At 34.2% G+C, this 15,740-nt stretch overlaps 1 long non-coding RNA gene across 1 annotated transcript in view; it reads left to right on the top strand.

Moving 5' to 3' along the window:
• LOC144291486 (uncharacterized) overlaps nt 1-15,311 on the top strand; it is a 28,078-nt gene extending 12,767 nt beyond the window's left edge. The window contains exon 3 of the long non-coding RNA XR_013358768.1: nt 10,901-15,311. This is a non-coding gene — a long non-coding RNA (uncharacterized LOC144291486). The remainder of the gene's footprint in view (nt 1-10,900) is intronic.
• Nucleotides 15,312-15,740: the final 429 nt, after the last annotated feature.

Genomic DNA, 15,740 nt, shown 5'->3' on the forward strand with positions numbered 1-15,740 from the left:
GTCTTGACATGGCTGGCATGCCATTTCATGTCTAGTCCCTGCCTTTCTCTCCAACTCTATCTCCTACTACTCCCAAATTTGTAATTAGTATGCCTACCTAGCCTCCACTCACAGGTCCATACATTTGCTATTCTTGATATGTGTTTCATTTTGTACCCCATTTACCTAGTTAACATGTATTCATTTTAGCATGAGAGTGATTTCTCAGGGTACGCTTAGATCATACTCCTCTGTTTTATACACCTATAAGGCTTTTTTTTTTGTATTCTAACATGAATTCTGTTAGTGAACATACTATTATTATAATTATTTATTTAATTTGAGTCTTTGGCACTGGAAATAATAATTACTGGAGCCTTTACTTGCTCACTATTGTATTTCTACCAAATACTTTTAATTGGCCAATAAATGTTGGTTTTGTGAATGAATGGGCTCTAATAGTCTTTAACATGAAAATATAGGAGGAAAAAATATTGGCAAGAAACTTTGATTTAAGACCTCTGTGTTTTAAGCTGGAAGACAATAGATCGTTGTTTGTTTTTTAATTATCCCAAATAATCTTTTCACATATTCTTCAATAAAAGTATGATTCTAAATTCTGTAGTGTTACTCACAATTTTTGGTGTGCAATATAGAAATATTAAGAATAACAGTATCATTGTGAATCTTCTATTTAAAAATTGGTGAAAAACTGAGTTTTTGTATGTATAGTTCTTATATTTCTATAGTTTCAAGGTCAACTCTATAAGCTAACTATATGACAAAATGCTAAGAAGGAACAGAATTTGAGTTTATGGGTAATTGAAAAAACTAAAGTGACTCTGTTTCAAAAAATGCAATTATTTTATGTCATAACATGTTCAGAAGTCCATGAATACAATGGATTTTTTTTCTCCTCTTTCATCTTACTACAGAATAATCCTCAGCTAAATGAATTCAGGTTCTTGTTTTTCATGAGTCCCATTAGTACTGTCATAGAAGATGCTACCTTCAGTCAAAATGTCAATACCTGGCACTTGCATTTGGTTAATTCTATGACATTACTTTTCAGCAATGTCACCACATAGAGACTATTTCCTAAAATGACATAAAAATCAATACAGTTTATAAAATTTAATAAGCATTAAAGATGTAATATATGATAATGTTGACATACATATAACACCTTTAAGGAGTGGATATTTTGACAAAATTAACTATAATCAGGCACAGTTTACCAACCTATTCTCTATTTTTTTAAATTAAACATGATAAATCTTTTCCCATGTATGATTTTATGTAATGGAATTAAGAATATTACTGAAAATTTATCCTTTCCAAAGCCATGCATTTTAGAATATCATCAGGTAAATCTAATGTAAGATCATATTTAACTTATGACTATTTCCTAGACCAAATGTCACAGAGAAGCCAAGATAATATAATAACAACTAAGAGTGATCTTAATACTAAATTCATATTTGGAAAAAATATTGTGAATTCATTTCTGTGTGAATAATAGACAACAAACCCTTGAAATGAGTAAAATCTTAATGAATTAAGGGAGGTTAGTCAGGACAGGACCTCTTTGTCCCATAAGAAAAACACCATAATAGAATATTAAGCACCACTTTTTGTTTGTTTGCTTTAATCACATTAAGAATGTGGAGAGATAGGTCAAAGAAGTCTGGAAATTAAGACTGGAGATAAATTATTACACTTTTCTGCCTATTACCAATTGGTATCTAAATGAACATAGGTTCATACAAAATTTTGAAAATCTACCTAAATCTAGAAGTTATAGTGTGATTCTCATTGCTCCAGAAAATATTAAGATCAAAGGTCCTGTAATGATGGGTTTTTATTCTTTATTCAAGTAAGTGTTCCTGGAGACACCCTTAACACCCATTCAAGTAAACAATGGTAGCAGAACTCAATAATAAGAAAAGGAAAGTGGATTCACTATATTAGACAAAGATAGGCATATCAGGAACATTCTTCAACAAGGATATTGGATGCCCAAGTGGAAAGAATTACTGAAAAGACCCAAATAAGTGAGCAAATTGGGCCTTATTGTTTCTACTAAGAGATAATATAAAGAAAATACAAATTTAGGGATTATTGCCCAATTTTGCAAAACTTAGGATGCTGAAACAAAAAGTCATTGTTGTGTAGAACTCAACCTCATTAAATTTCAAAAATAGAAATAGTTTTTACTCTCTTATCTATACACACACACACACACAACAATTCAGATACAAATGTACTATCAATAAGAGAGAACTGATCTCTTGTGATTTTTAAATTTTGTTTTCCTAAAAGTGTCAGTACTAGGTTAGGACTTGTAGACAAGTGCTAACAATTATTGCTTAGTGCACAGTAGGCATAATAAGATTTTTGAATAATCAAAATATTAAATATTTTAAACAAATATCATACATAATGACATGAAATTTAATGAGTCCTTACTAAAAGTTGTGTGCTACAGTGAGCATTTCATATTTGAGCAGATACATATATTTGTTTTGTTATATCTCCTTTAATCTTTGCAGTGTCTATAATAGATATTTTATCTCCATTATAAAAATGAAAGAATTCTACCTTAGAGAAGTCATATAACTTCCCTGAAGTCACAGGGACTCCTAAGTGGTAGAACAATTATTCAGAGTCAGGTCCAATTTCAGAGTACAAGCAGTTTTTCTCCAACAAATACCACAGAGTGGAACAATTATCATCAATTACAATTAAGTTTAAAACAAATATGTACATCCTTATTAAGTGGGTTTTCTTGCTGATTTGACTATTTGTTTTTCAGTTTATTCAATAAATATTCATTGAGCCTACTTCCCAGAAATTTTAGAGTATACTGGAGAAGACATGAAAATGAATAAAGAATTACAATACAATATAATTAATGAAGGAACATGAAAATAAAGGTATTGTGGACACTTTTAAAATGGAGTGTTTAACTCAGTAAGAGTATGAGGTGTGTGTCTTATTTTGTGACAAAATGTGTCATAAAAGCATATTTGACTGTCATTTTTTGAAATGAGGAGCACCTAGAAATGATTCTGGATATAAACATAAAAAGTCTAATATTTGAAAAGCGTTTAGAACTCAATCTAAGGAGTTTGGATATTATCCTAAAATTTACAGAGGCCAGAAGGATATTGGCTCTGAAGAATTTTAGACAAGGAGTATCCAAAAACAGCTTTTTACTTTGCAGATAAAGCCCAACATTGTGTAAAAAAATCTTGGAAAAAGGAGATTAAATGTTCTTTTTTGGGGGGGGCATCCTGCAAATGAAAATTAATTCAAAGTAAGCATAAAAAAGAGGAAGAGAGTGGAAAAGAGCAATACTCATATGATAGTATCAAAAGAAATCTGTTTAGGAGAGAAATGAAGAGAAAGGTTAAAGATAGAACAGTAACATTCTATTTTGGCTCAATCCATATATTATACATACAGCAGTATATCTAGTTAATTAGGCTGTTAATTTGATAAGCATGACTGACTGCAATTTATTTAGAACAAACTAATAATGGTTTTGCTTATTAAGGATGGTTTAAATGTATGCAGAGGAAAAGGAGCCCTTGAAAGGGATGTGAGTTCATATCAATCAGGGCCTCTGGTGGCAAAACACCTGTAAAAAAAAAAAAAAAAAAAGTAAAAAAAATAAAAATAAAAATAAAAACACTTAAGTAGAAAAATGGCTTAGTAGATGGGTAGCAGGTAGGTCATAGAATTTATAGGTGTACTAGATGGACTGAAGAAATAGGCAGGGCCAAGGGTGGCTGGTCTCCAGAAACCTCTGGCAAAGTCAGTATTGCCAACCCTGCCCTTCCTGCATACGTGCCCTACAATAATCCAAGTGTAAAATACAACTGGATTTTGACAACTTAAGACAGAAAAAAGATTCCCATTAATTACAAAAATCTCATTTGTATATTGATTACATATTGAAATGGCAATAGAGCTAAAAAATCTCTTAAATCTCTTGGTTTAAATAATATATCTTTTAAAATTAATTTTATCTGTGTTTTTTTTAAGTTTTATTTATTTAAGTAATCTCTGCACTTAACCTGGGGCTTGAACTCATGACCCAAGATCAAGAGTCACATGCTGCTAGGACTGAGCCAGCCAGGCCGAAAACTCCCTTTTTTTGTTGCTTTTAATGTGAGTACTAGAAATGTTAAAATTAGATAAGTGGAAAAATTAGATATCTAAAATTAGATAAATGTTAAAATTAGATAAGACACCTTTGTGTTTTGTATTATATTTGTGTTGGATAATATCATCCCAGGAGACTAGTTGGGATCTTGTGTGTGAGAGTGTGAGTGTGTGTGTGCATAGAAAAGAACAGGAATTGGGAGGAAACTGACAATAATATTGAGCTATCACATTTAATTATTGTTTTTCCCCCTCAAAGCAACTTCATTTTTACCATCCTAAACCCTGATTCTTCTGTTGAAAAGTAAAAATGGGAATAAAACAGCATGGATGTTGGGGATAGCCCAGAGAATAGGTCACTGAAAGCTGTAAGAAAGAAGAAATAAAGAAAAAAATTGCATTTAGAAGAGGTAAGAAGAAACACTAACCAGCATGTGCCTTGGAAAAAGTTTGGTGTTTGCTATTTGAGCGATTTCTAATTTTCTTAACACATTTCTTCATCAGATTTGACCTAAAAACTAAATGAAATGCCTGGAAAAAATGCTAATAATGTGAGAAAAAAGATAAAGTTGGGATTCATTTAAGTTCACTTAGTCTAGTAAAAAGAACATGGATTTATTTTTACTGTCACATCGCACTCACATGAATGTGTGAAAAGGAATTGAGGGCAGTGCACAGAAAAAGGAGAAATTTCTCATCCTGTTACTTCTCATCAGCCTTGTAAAACACTAACTAATGTACTCACTAAAAGAAAATGTTTTAACTGTTGTTTGCAAGAAAATCTGATTTTTTTTTTTCAGGAGCAATCAGAACATGAGCAAATGCTGACCTGCTGTTTCACACAATAGAATCCCGTTCTTGTTATGCCCATTAATCTAAGAATTGCTGAAGAAAGCAAACATCTTCCAAGGGACAAAGCCTATTTGAGCTTATAGTTTTGCCTTAGGCCGAAAAGGGAAGGAAAGCCCTTTCTAAACTTTCTAACCATATGTGGTAGTCATCTTGCTAAAAGGGAAAATCTTCCTCAAGCAATTTCCTATAAAGAAATGTCATTATCTCCAGTAGCTCTTTTGATTATTCTGCATACCAGTCCATCAGCCAGTTTTCTAGGAGCAGTTTCAGAGATGACTGTTAATGCCAGTAGCAATTATAGAGAAAATTGATCCTGCAAAAGCAACAGTTTGATATTCATTCCAACAAACGGCCTCTTCCACGAATAATACCAGAACCTTTCCAACACTTAACAGCTACAACACACATAAAGCGAGATGATTGCCTGGGCCAGGTGGTTGAACCATCATAGGCATAAAATACAGGACTGATATTTTAAAGACATATGATGAGAATCATTTAATAGACATAGATACTGGTCAGTTTGAAAGATTCATAACAAAGCTCTCTGCTGTCTAAAATATTTCAGTATAAATTTCAAAGCAGTTGAAGATGAGATTTAATTTCTCCTAGTGTCTTGGCTGCCTGGTTTATATTTGTCAGCACACAAATGAAGAAGCTAACTTCAGGCCTTTAAGTGGTACCATTGAAGTAGCAAGGCTGTAGACAACACGCAAAGGTATAATTAATTCCTTGTGGTGTCGGTATTTCTAGAGTTGAAGGACCACCAGAGACAGCCAGCTGAATATATGGAGCGAACTTTACTCTTCCCTATCACATGGGAAGTTACACCAGCCTTTTCTTCTCTTTCCCCTCCTCGTCCTCCTTCCCTTTTATCCTTTTATGTGTATTTTTGAGTATTTTTCCAGTTTTATTGAGGAGTAATTGACATAGAACAGTGCCTTAGTGTCACTCTGAGGCAGTGAATATGGTGGACATACATACCCACAGTCTCCACACATAAAACTCATAAATCTCAACCCATTTCTGAATAGTTGGAGATAAGGTGTCTTAGAATATCAGAGCTTATGTATACAATGGAATATTACTCAGCCATTAGAAATGACAAATACCCACCATTTGCTTCGATGTGGATGGAACTGGAGGGTATTATGCTGAGTGAAGTAAGTCAATCAGAGAAGGACAAACATTTTATGTTCTCATTCATTTGGGGAATATAAAAAATAGTGAAAGGGAATAAAGGGGAAAGGAGAGAAAATGAGTGGGAAATATCAGAAAGGGAGACAGAACATGAGAGACTCCTAACTCTGGGAAAGGACTAGGGGTGGTGGAAGGGGAGGTGGGTGGGGGGTAGGGGTGACTGGGTGACGGGCACTGAGGGGGGCACTTGATGGGATGAGCCTGGGTGTTATTCTATATGTTGGCAAATTGAACACCAATAAAAAATAAATTTATAAAAAAAAAGAATATCAGAGTTTTAACAGCTTCCACAGCAAACGTATGTTTTTCTGAATGAAAAACGAATGTTCCCTTAATTTGGGTTTCTGTGACTAGTTCAACCATGCCCAGTGCCTATGATGTTAATTATATTCCCATAGGAATAGAGGCTACCAACTTTAAGCCATTTTCTACACACAGTGTGCACCTAAAAGCAAACCCATAGGCCAGAGCAAATAATGGGTCTTAGTACAGACAAATAATAATGACTAATAGTTACTAAATTTCCATGGATGCCTAGCACATGCCTAGCTTTCTGCTAAAAGTGTCTGATATAAGTCATCTCACCTTTAAATCGAAGAGTGAGCGCTCACATTTCCATGTTTACAGATGGTCAAACTGAGGTTCAAATACAAAGCATCTCTCTGACTTTCTATAGATGCACTTATCATTTCACAGCTGTGCATCTCATTATAGCCAACCGCTAAGACATTGATGAGAGCGAAATGAAAAATGAGTGAAGGAATGCGTGTAGAAATTAACTGAATGTATAGTATCTTTTTTTTTTTTACATACTTCTGGTAGTTTAAAAACTGCACATCTAATCCTTCTGTTAAAATAATTTATATCAGGGGCACCTGGATGGCTCAGTAGTTGAGCATCTGCCTTCAGCTCAAGTCATGGTCCCGGAGGCCTGAGTTCGAGCCCTGCCTCAGGCTCCCTGCTTCCAGTGGGGAGTCTGCTTCTTGCTCCCCTGCTCTTGTGCTTTTTCTTTCTCTTTCTTGCTTCCTTTCTCTCCCTCTACTCCTTTCTCCTCTTCTCAAATAAATGGATAAAACCTTTAAGAAAAAAATTTTATCAAATATATCTTTATGTAACATTCATTTCAGTAGTTTTAGCTAAACCAACTATATTATTTTTATAAAATAAGTTTATTCCAATGATTTGGTATTGAAAAAAAACCCAGTATTAACCTCCTTAAGTAAATTAAATATCATGGTTTATATTTATTTATTTATTTATTTATGTATCATGGTTTAAATGTTGCTTGTATATGCTGAGAAATAACAAGAATGGAAGTGGGAAAATGAAAGTGTTTTCTTTTTTTTTTTTTTCTGGATTCATTCCTTAACTTATTATCATGAATCATGGCAAAAAAAATTTTTTTACATCACATTATCTTTTCCACAGAAACATAAAACAATAAGAATATTTTAGGTTTTGTTAAAATTTTACTAAGTATTTTGTATGTTTTAAAGTATATTTTATTGTAAATATTCGCATTTAATGTCATAGTTATAGCATCAAAGTCAAAGTATGTAAAATAAGTACTTACTGATACATGTCTAAATAGTATAGGCAATAAAAATGGGGTACTCTTTTGATATACTTTAAAATTTCCTCATATCTGGGGATCAATCTAATGTACTGGATTCTGATTTTTAATCTTTCCAATAAATATTGTCAGTTTTAATCAAGAGCTAATCTTTTTTTTAAGATTTTATTTATTTATTCATGAGAGACACAGAAAGAGAGAAGCAAGCTCCATGCAGGGAGCCTGATGTGGGACTCGATCCTGGGACTCCAGAATCATGCCCTGGGCCCAAGGCAGGCGCTAAACTGCTGAACCACCCAGGGATCCCCAAAAGCTAATCTTCTAATATTGAGGGTAGATTGTACATTGATTTATCAGTCACTTAGTAATTTGAGTTTGGGGAATATAATTCATTTGGGTTTGGAGAATCTAATTTCATTTATGTCATATTCAAATTTATGTAAAATGAGCTGTCTTTTTACTAGCAGAATGCCTAGTGCTGTTCAGGACAATTAGTACAAAACCGAATGACTAAATTAACCGATGTTATAACTCTAATATTATGAGCTGTAAGTTTCTTTATTTGAAAGAGTTTTAACTAACTGCAATTATTTAATGTGTAGTCAGGTTTTATGAACACTTCCTGGCAGAGTTATGTGTGTGAGTCAGGGTATCAGTAAACATATTTGGAGGAGATTAATAATTTGTACTAATAAATTCATCAATTAAAATATTATGTTTATATAATCACTTTCTGTTAAGGGACATTTCATCATATTAATAAATTATAATACAGTTTAGCAGAGGCATTTAATAATTTAAAAATTAATTTAATTACCTTCTAATTTATAGTCTTAAGATTAAAACAGTATCCAAAAAAATAAACAGAATTTTTTTCTTTCCTGATTTCACTATTCACTACTATTTGGTTTTATGCTATAGTGTTTATAAACCTAAGATTTCTGACTTTTATTAAATCTTCTAATCAGCTCATTGTTCAGAAAAACCTTTTAAATGTTTTTCCAATTTTCTCCATAATCCCAAAGTATCAGTTTTAATTGATGAATAGAGAAATTTATTGCAACAGTTTTAACCATTTTTTGGGCAAGGTTTTATAACCCTATAACTTCATCTTAAGTAGAGATTACCCTCACTTCCAGAAGCACATCAATAGTGTACTTAAAACATACATTTGGCTATTTATTCATCTGCCTACGTTTGAACTTTATGAAAACAACAAAGAAAACATAATAAAATCTAAGTAATTTTTGAGACTCAGTTATTTGACGGTTTTATTATTAAACACTTTAGAAGTGATATGAAATGATAGTGGAAAAAAAACAAATATAAGATTTTTGAGAAGACAGATTTCCCAAAGACAGAGAACAGATGTACAATCAGCATCGCTGTGTGCGTACCAATACTCAAGAGGTACAGGCAGTAGATTTCTCCACCCCCTGTTGCTCTTGTGAGAACAAATCTTAAAATACATTCCACAGAGATTTCATGAGTTAGTAACCCATGCAAAGTACTTTTGGGGAAAATAGGAGGAGGGCAGAATAATAAAGGAGGAAATAATAGTACCTGTGTAACAACTACAAGCTCTGCTTAAAAGGATCGTGCATTTGATCAAATAATTATGCATATTTGATCAATGACCTATTTATGTAAAAATACCAATGGCATAATGCTGTTCTGGAGAGCCGTGCCAAAATAACTCTTTGTAACAATTAATACCCAAATTGGTGTTGCTCATTATTCAGTGGGTAGGTCATGGCTCTGGTAGGGTCAGTTTAGAGATCATCTGGGCTTGCTCAGTTGAAGGCTTTGTGTTAGGTGATGGCCTGCTCCATTTGCTCATTCTCTTGGAGCAGTGGCCGTCTGGAACGTGTCCTCAAAATGAAGAGCAAAAAGGCAAGAGTGGAAGCCAGATATTAAGAGCACACTTATCCCTACAGTGACTATGTTTTCTGATAATACTTCATTGGTTAATGCAAGTCACAGGGTGACATTCAAACTCCATGGAGCAGCCAGGTTTACTCCCTTGACAGAAGGTGGCCATAAGGAAAGGAAGAAACAAAGGACAGATTTTAAGCGGGCAACACATTTCTGCCCACTTGGTCACGATGGTTAATTTCCCTTTGATTTGAAAAATATTTATATTACTTCCTGAAATCACCAGAAAATCTTCCCCCTCCCTCATGGCAATACCCACTTATGGGGATGTTGTAAGGATAAGTGAGAATAAATATACAGCAATTGGTACACAGCCTCAGAGAAGTTTCACTCTGTAGCTGATAATATTAGTCATATTAATGCTAAACATATTCAATTTTATTGTAATTTTAGTAAAATTGAACACTTTTCTATATTTCTTAAAATATTTTATTTATTTATTCATGAAAAACACAGAGAGAGAAGCAGAGACATAGGCAGAAGGAGAAGCAGGCTCCATGCAGGGAGCCCAATGTGGGACTTGATCCCATATCCCAGGATCACGCCCTGAGCCAAAGGCAGACGCTCAGCCATTGAGCCACCCAGGTGTCCCCACTTTTCTATATTTTTAGTTGAGGCATTATCACTATGCTATATTAGGGAATATCTTATTTAACTGTTTCAGTATTCCAATAATATGTTTTTTGTTTTTTTTTTTTTAATTTACAAACACTACTTGTAACTTTTGAGTATGGGGAAAAGAGAATTTAATCAAGTGAGTTAGACAGATGCCTTACGACTTAACTTTTAAATGGAATTGATTCCCAGGGAATGCATAATCCCCGCAAACACAGTAAGTGAAAATTAACTATTAAATGAATCTTATTCCTGCAGTGTACTCTAAGTGATAACACGCATACGACTATCCCCAGCAAATACAGACTTACATGTATATAAAGTCAAAGATAATCTACCGTGTGAATTAACAGATGTAATAGAACTGTTGAGCATGAATAAAGCATACATGAAGCACAATCAACAGCAAACTATTAGTAATATTGCCCACTTTTAAGAAATGATTTCGTTTTCACATCCCATGTAATAATTGAAAATGCTATTTGATTCTTTGGTTGTGCCATAATCAACGAACTTTCAAGTGATTAAAATCATTCTTTTTATTTTTTTCTCTTTCCTTCCTTTTCTTCTTCCCAGCTGCCAGATGGGGATGTGTGCATTGGCCTCCACCACATCATCAACATCTCTGCTTAAATTCTAGTGAGCTCTGAGTGCTCCATTACCCATTGCCTTCTGCCCCATTTGATCCAGGCGCATTTGCCACTTTGATGCCTTCACAGTACAAACAAGGTGCACTAATCAAAGCTTCCCTGTTCCATCCGGTGAGAACCTCTCATCATTGCCGTGGTTTCAAATCTGGTGCACAACATTACCACTTCATTTTGTTCCCTTTGATCCTATCAGTCTGACACTTTGATCCATGCATTGCACTAACTGGACTCATCAAAGCTTTCCCACTTTTGTTTTTGACAGGCAGTGACAAAGATTCTGGCAAGATGAGGGATTTTTTACTTTTCCTGTTTCTGTTGGATTTTTCAGTATCAATCCTTTTTTATGTAATTGTGGGTTCAGAATACACTCATTAATTTTATCAGTGTTGTATTTTAAAATATATATTTATTTTTTTAACTAAGGCTTGCCCAAAGCAATTAAATATATCCATATCAGAGTTGTATATCACATAATTGTTTAATGCAGCATGAATGTTTAATCAATGATTCTAAAATGCCAGTAGCATAATGGGAACAATTAGTGATGTGTAAAGAAGTGGACTGATATGAACTAGAATATTTTAGAACGCTGTCTTAGGAAAATATGTGTTATCTAATAACATTTATTGAAAAATACATTTTGTCTTACTGTGCTATAATTAGAAAGACTTCTACATGTGTTTTAAATATACTGACTGACCAAGTAAGACTGGGAAAAAAAAAATTGCTCATGATTAGAAGATTAGAAGATTGGCTTTCTCCAGTTTTCTTGCTTACACTTATTTATTTCAGGCCTAGAACTCTTGGTGTATAAATTTTGCTGCATAGCTTTTTCATGTGCTGTTTAAAGTTATATTTATCCAATAATCTATTTGACTTCTAAAATACAGTGGAAATAAAAGCTCTAGAGGTCGAGGGATTCTATTTTTCTTAAGTCCCTTAATTCTACGAAACGAATAACATAAATTCCCCAATTCTGAAGGGAAATTTTGTGTTCCATTGGGCAGGTTTCTAGGGCCTCAGGATGGATAGTAAATGACAAATTTGATCCCTTGGAGGGATGCCATGTTAGATTGTCTATAAGAGAAAGGAAGGATATCTGCCGCTGATAAGATTGCTCTATATCATTATTTTCTGTATGAATAGTTAAGTTGAACAATATTATTACTGTTTTTACAATCTGAGTCTCTAAAGATATGAAAAGCAAAATGTCTAGAGGTTAAACTAATACCAAGAAGCATCAGTATACACTGATGATCTCTTGAGATTTTCCTTTGAAACAGAAGAAGCCACTAAAATAGCAGAAGCTTAGGTAAGTTTCCATTCTCCATTTAAAGTAGAACTGTCCATAACAAAATTTATAATTCACTCAGTGAAATATGGTCTTTGTAACATACTAGCTTAATTATTGTTCTGTGCCTCCCGGTGGTTAGGCACATAACTTCACAAATGAGGTTTACCTGTTGACCCTATAGAATTTTCATGTGGTTTCTATGTTGCTGCTACTTTTGAAAAAAATATTATTTATTACTTACAAGTCCTGGAAATTACACAGCACACCTGGGACCACAGATTGAGGTTCTGGATTGAAAGAGAGAGAGAGAGCGAGAGCGAGTGTGTGCGAGAGGGAGAGAATGCTTATATCAGGAATTTTTCTTCTCTTTTTTAAAGATTCAGGAGAGACACAGAGAGAGAGGCAGAGACATAGGTGGAGAGAGAAACAGGCTCCCTGCGTGGAGCCTGATGTGGGACCAGGGGATAATGACCTGAGCCAAAGGCAGACACACTCAACCACTGAGCCACCTGGGTGCCCCACCAGGAGCTCTATTGGAGTTGAGGGTGTTGGCTAGATTTCTCAGTTTCTTTCTTTACCAGGACTTTAAAACATAAGAACTGGAATTTAAATGTCAGGAAGAGAGAAAACACAGGTAGCCCATTGAACTGTGTTCAATGATCAGTTATTGAAATCAAACAAGATCTCCAACACAAAGGAGCCTCAATAGGGGGAGGAAACCTTGCTCTTTCCTCAAGAGGCCAAATAGCAGTATGCTTATTTGACATAGCCTCTTAGAAGTGGATGTTTCCTGAAATGATGCCTCAACAATCTAAACTTAAGTCAGGCACTTGCATGACAAAACTAAAAAAAAAAAAAAAAAAAAAAAAAAATAGTAAAGCAACTGTCAGGACTTACACTACAAGTCACCCTGGGATGATGCCAAGACATAGGGCACATTGTAACCTAGAAGATAGAGAAGATACAGATATAAGCAGGTTTATAGTACCAAGTCCTATAATTATTTTGCAGGCAATGATCTAAAAGCCAGTTTATAGCCATGGTTTCTAACTGGAATGAACCCACAGTGAAGCTAAGTCAGTGATTCCAGGGTCCCTAGGAGTTTGTTCAAAGACTTACGAAATATTTCACATTTTGGGCTCTTGGATATAGGTGAGGTTTGACCCTGTCCTGAGTTGGTATATTGTTCCATATCTCATTGAACCAGTCTCCTAGTCCTGAGAATAGGTCAGTTTAATTAAAAGTTTATGTCTCATTTCAGGAAGCAGTGATGCAAGTGATTCCCCAAATTAAGCCTATATGGTGCAAGCAATCATGTATTTAACAAGAGTCATTTTGATAGTTTTCAAATTCTGGAGGGGTCAAATAGAGAGAAAAGGATAAATGTTTCATCTTTGTCCAGAAAACTGTTGATAGCTGTAATAACTTGAGCAGGTTCTAACCACAAATACTGCAGAACAATTCCCTTGATCTTCTGGGAAAGTGAAGGTAAAAGGAACCATGCTGAATATGCTAGAGCATTCTAATCTTTTTTAACCCATACTTATTGATAGGCAGTAGACAAGGCTTACTGGTGATAAATTGTTCATAATTTGAAATGTGATCTCTTCTCACAGAACCAAAGTATATGAAAGAAAATATGATAAGTTCCTGTCTTGGGTAACCTATGTCTTTAGATGAGAAGAAGGGAGAAATGTATATATCAGTTAATGAGATAGAGAATGCTAGAATATTAGGGATAATTATGAAATAATGACCTTAAACAAGATCTCTAAGTTCACTTAGGACATATTGTCACACTTAAGTGATGGGAAGAGGAAGAGCTAGAAAAGAAGTGTCTGATGGTTTCCTCTACCTGTTTGAACAAAGTACACTCTAAGTTTCTTGACAAAATGAAACTGGATATTTGTTTTGACCTCTTAGAGTTTGGCCACTAAGAATAAATAAATGGCTAAGTTTCCAAGGGGTTATTTTTCTTCCTCACGTAATTTTCTTTTGGTGTTTTCTTCCTTTCTTAATTGCTAGGACTGGAAATTAAGTCATGATAGCTTTTTCTATGGAAGTTACTTGACCAAAGCCAGCCCTCTGGGTGCAGTGATTGGTTTCTTGGGCATATTTTCAAGCAGGGTCAGCATTCCACTGGGGGGAATAAAATGGATGGTAAGAGGGCAGCTACTTTTCTTTGACCAGAAGATATAAAAACAATGCAACCCTAGTGTGTGTGTGAGGGGGCGGGGTGAATCTATCTAGAAAGCCTGCTTAGAATATGAAGCCTACATATTACAGCACAGAGCTAAAAGATGGGAGAACATGAGAGTGATAGATGGATAATTGGTGACATCAACTGAGCTGGATCCTGCTATGCCTAAAACCAGCCTAAGTCCGTATGTTTTAACTGTTTCAGCCCATTCCCTAACTTTTTACTTAAAGATAATTTGATATTAGTTTGATTTACTTATAATTGAAAGCTTTTATTTACTAAGTGCTAAATTTACTAGAATAGTTGTTGGAGCTCATTTGTAACATTTTAGTGTTTGTGATGCTTTCAGCATGATACAATATTTTTAAGAAAAAAAAAGGTGATTGTCAGATGGTTTCTTAACATGACAGGGTAAATAGGAGACAAGTGACAAGCATCTAAAGTAGAACGTTGGGTAGCCTGGTGACTCAGTGGTTTACACCTCCTTCAACCCAGGGCATGATCCTGGAGTCCCAGGATCGAGTCCCACATCAGGCTCCCTGCATGGAGCCTGCTTCTCCCTCTGCCTGTGTTTCTGCCTCTCTCTCTCTCTCTCTCTCTCTCTCCTGTCTCTCAAGAATAAATTAAAAAATAAAATAAAATAAAAAAATAAAGTAGAAGCTTTAGGATTAAAACCATAATTAAACTGGATTAATATACCTATTTAATAATGACCTAAAAATAAAGGACATATTTTTCCAGATATTTAGATATCTAGAGGATCAGGATTAAGTTAGAATTCACTTCTGTGTAATAAACTGAAAGATGCTCTCCATGAGCAGGTAAAGTTCTAACATAGCCTTGCCATCTGTTTTTTGTAAACCTGTAATCATTCAAAGTATTATGTTCTTCTTATCCTTTAGGACAATTAAGATAACCTATTTTAAAAAATAAATAAATAAATAAATAAAAAAGAAAAAAAAAGATAACCTATTTTGATTCGAAAGAAACATATATTTATTTTTAAAATCTGGAAAGTACCAAAAGAATGCAAATCAAATAATGAAGAGCATGCAGGTCCTACCACCTAGAAACTGTTCCGTATAGCTAAGTCTTCTTTCTTCCAACATATGAATACATTTCTGTTCTTCATACAGATTATGGTTATTTCCTGTATAGAAAGTATTATTTATCTGTAATGGATAATGTGCTATGTGGAGAATATCAATCAAATAATTAGATATTGCTAAACACATGATTTTACAATATGATAATTGAAAATAGTGGCTCCTT

This window comes from Canis aureus, chromosome 20, assembly GCF_053574225.1.
Source record: "Canis aureus isolate CA01 chromosome 20, VMU_Caureus_v.1.0, whole genome shotgun sequence".
NCBI lineage: Eukaryota > Metazoa > Chordata > Mammalia > Carnivora > Canidae > Canis > Canis aureus.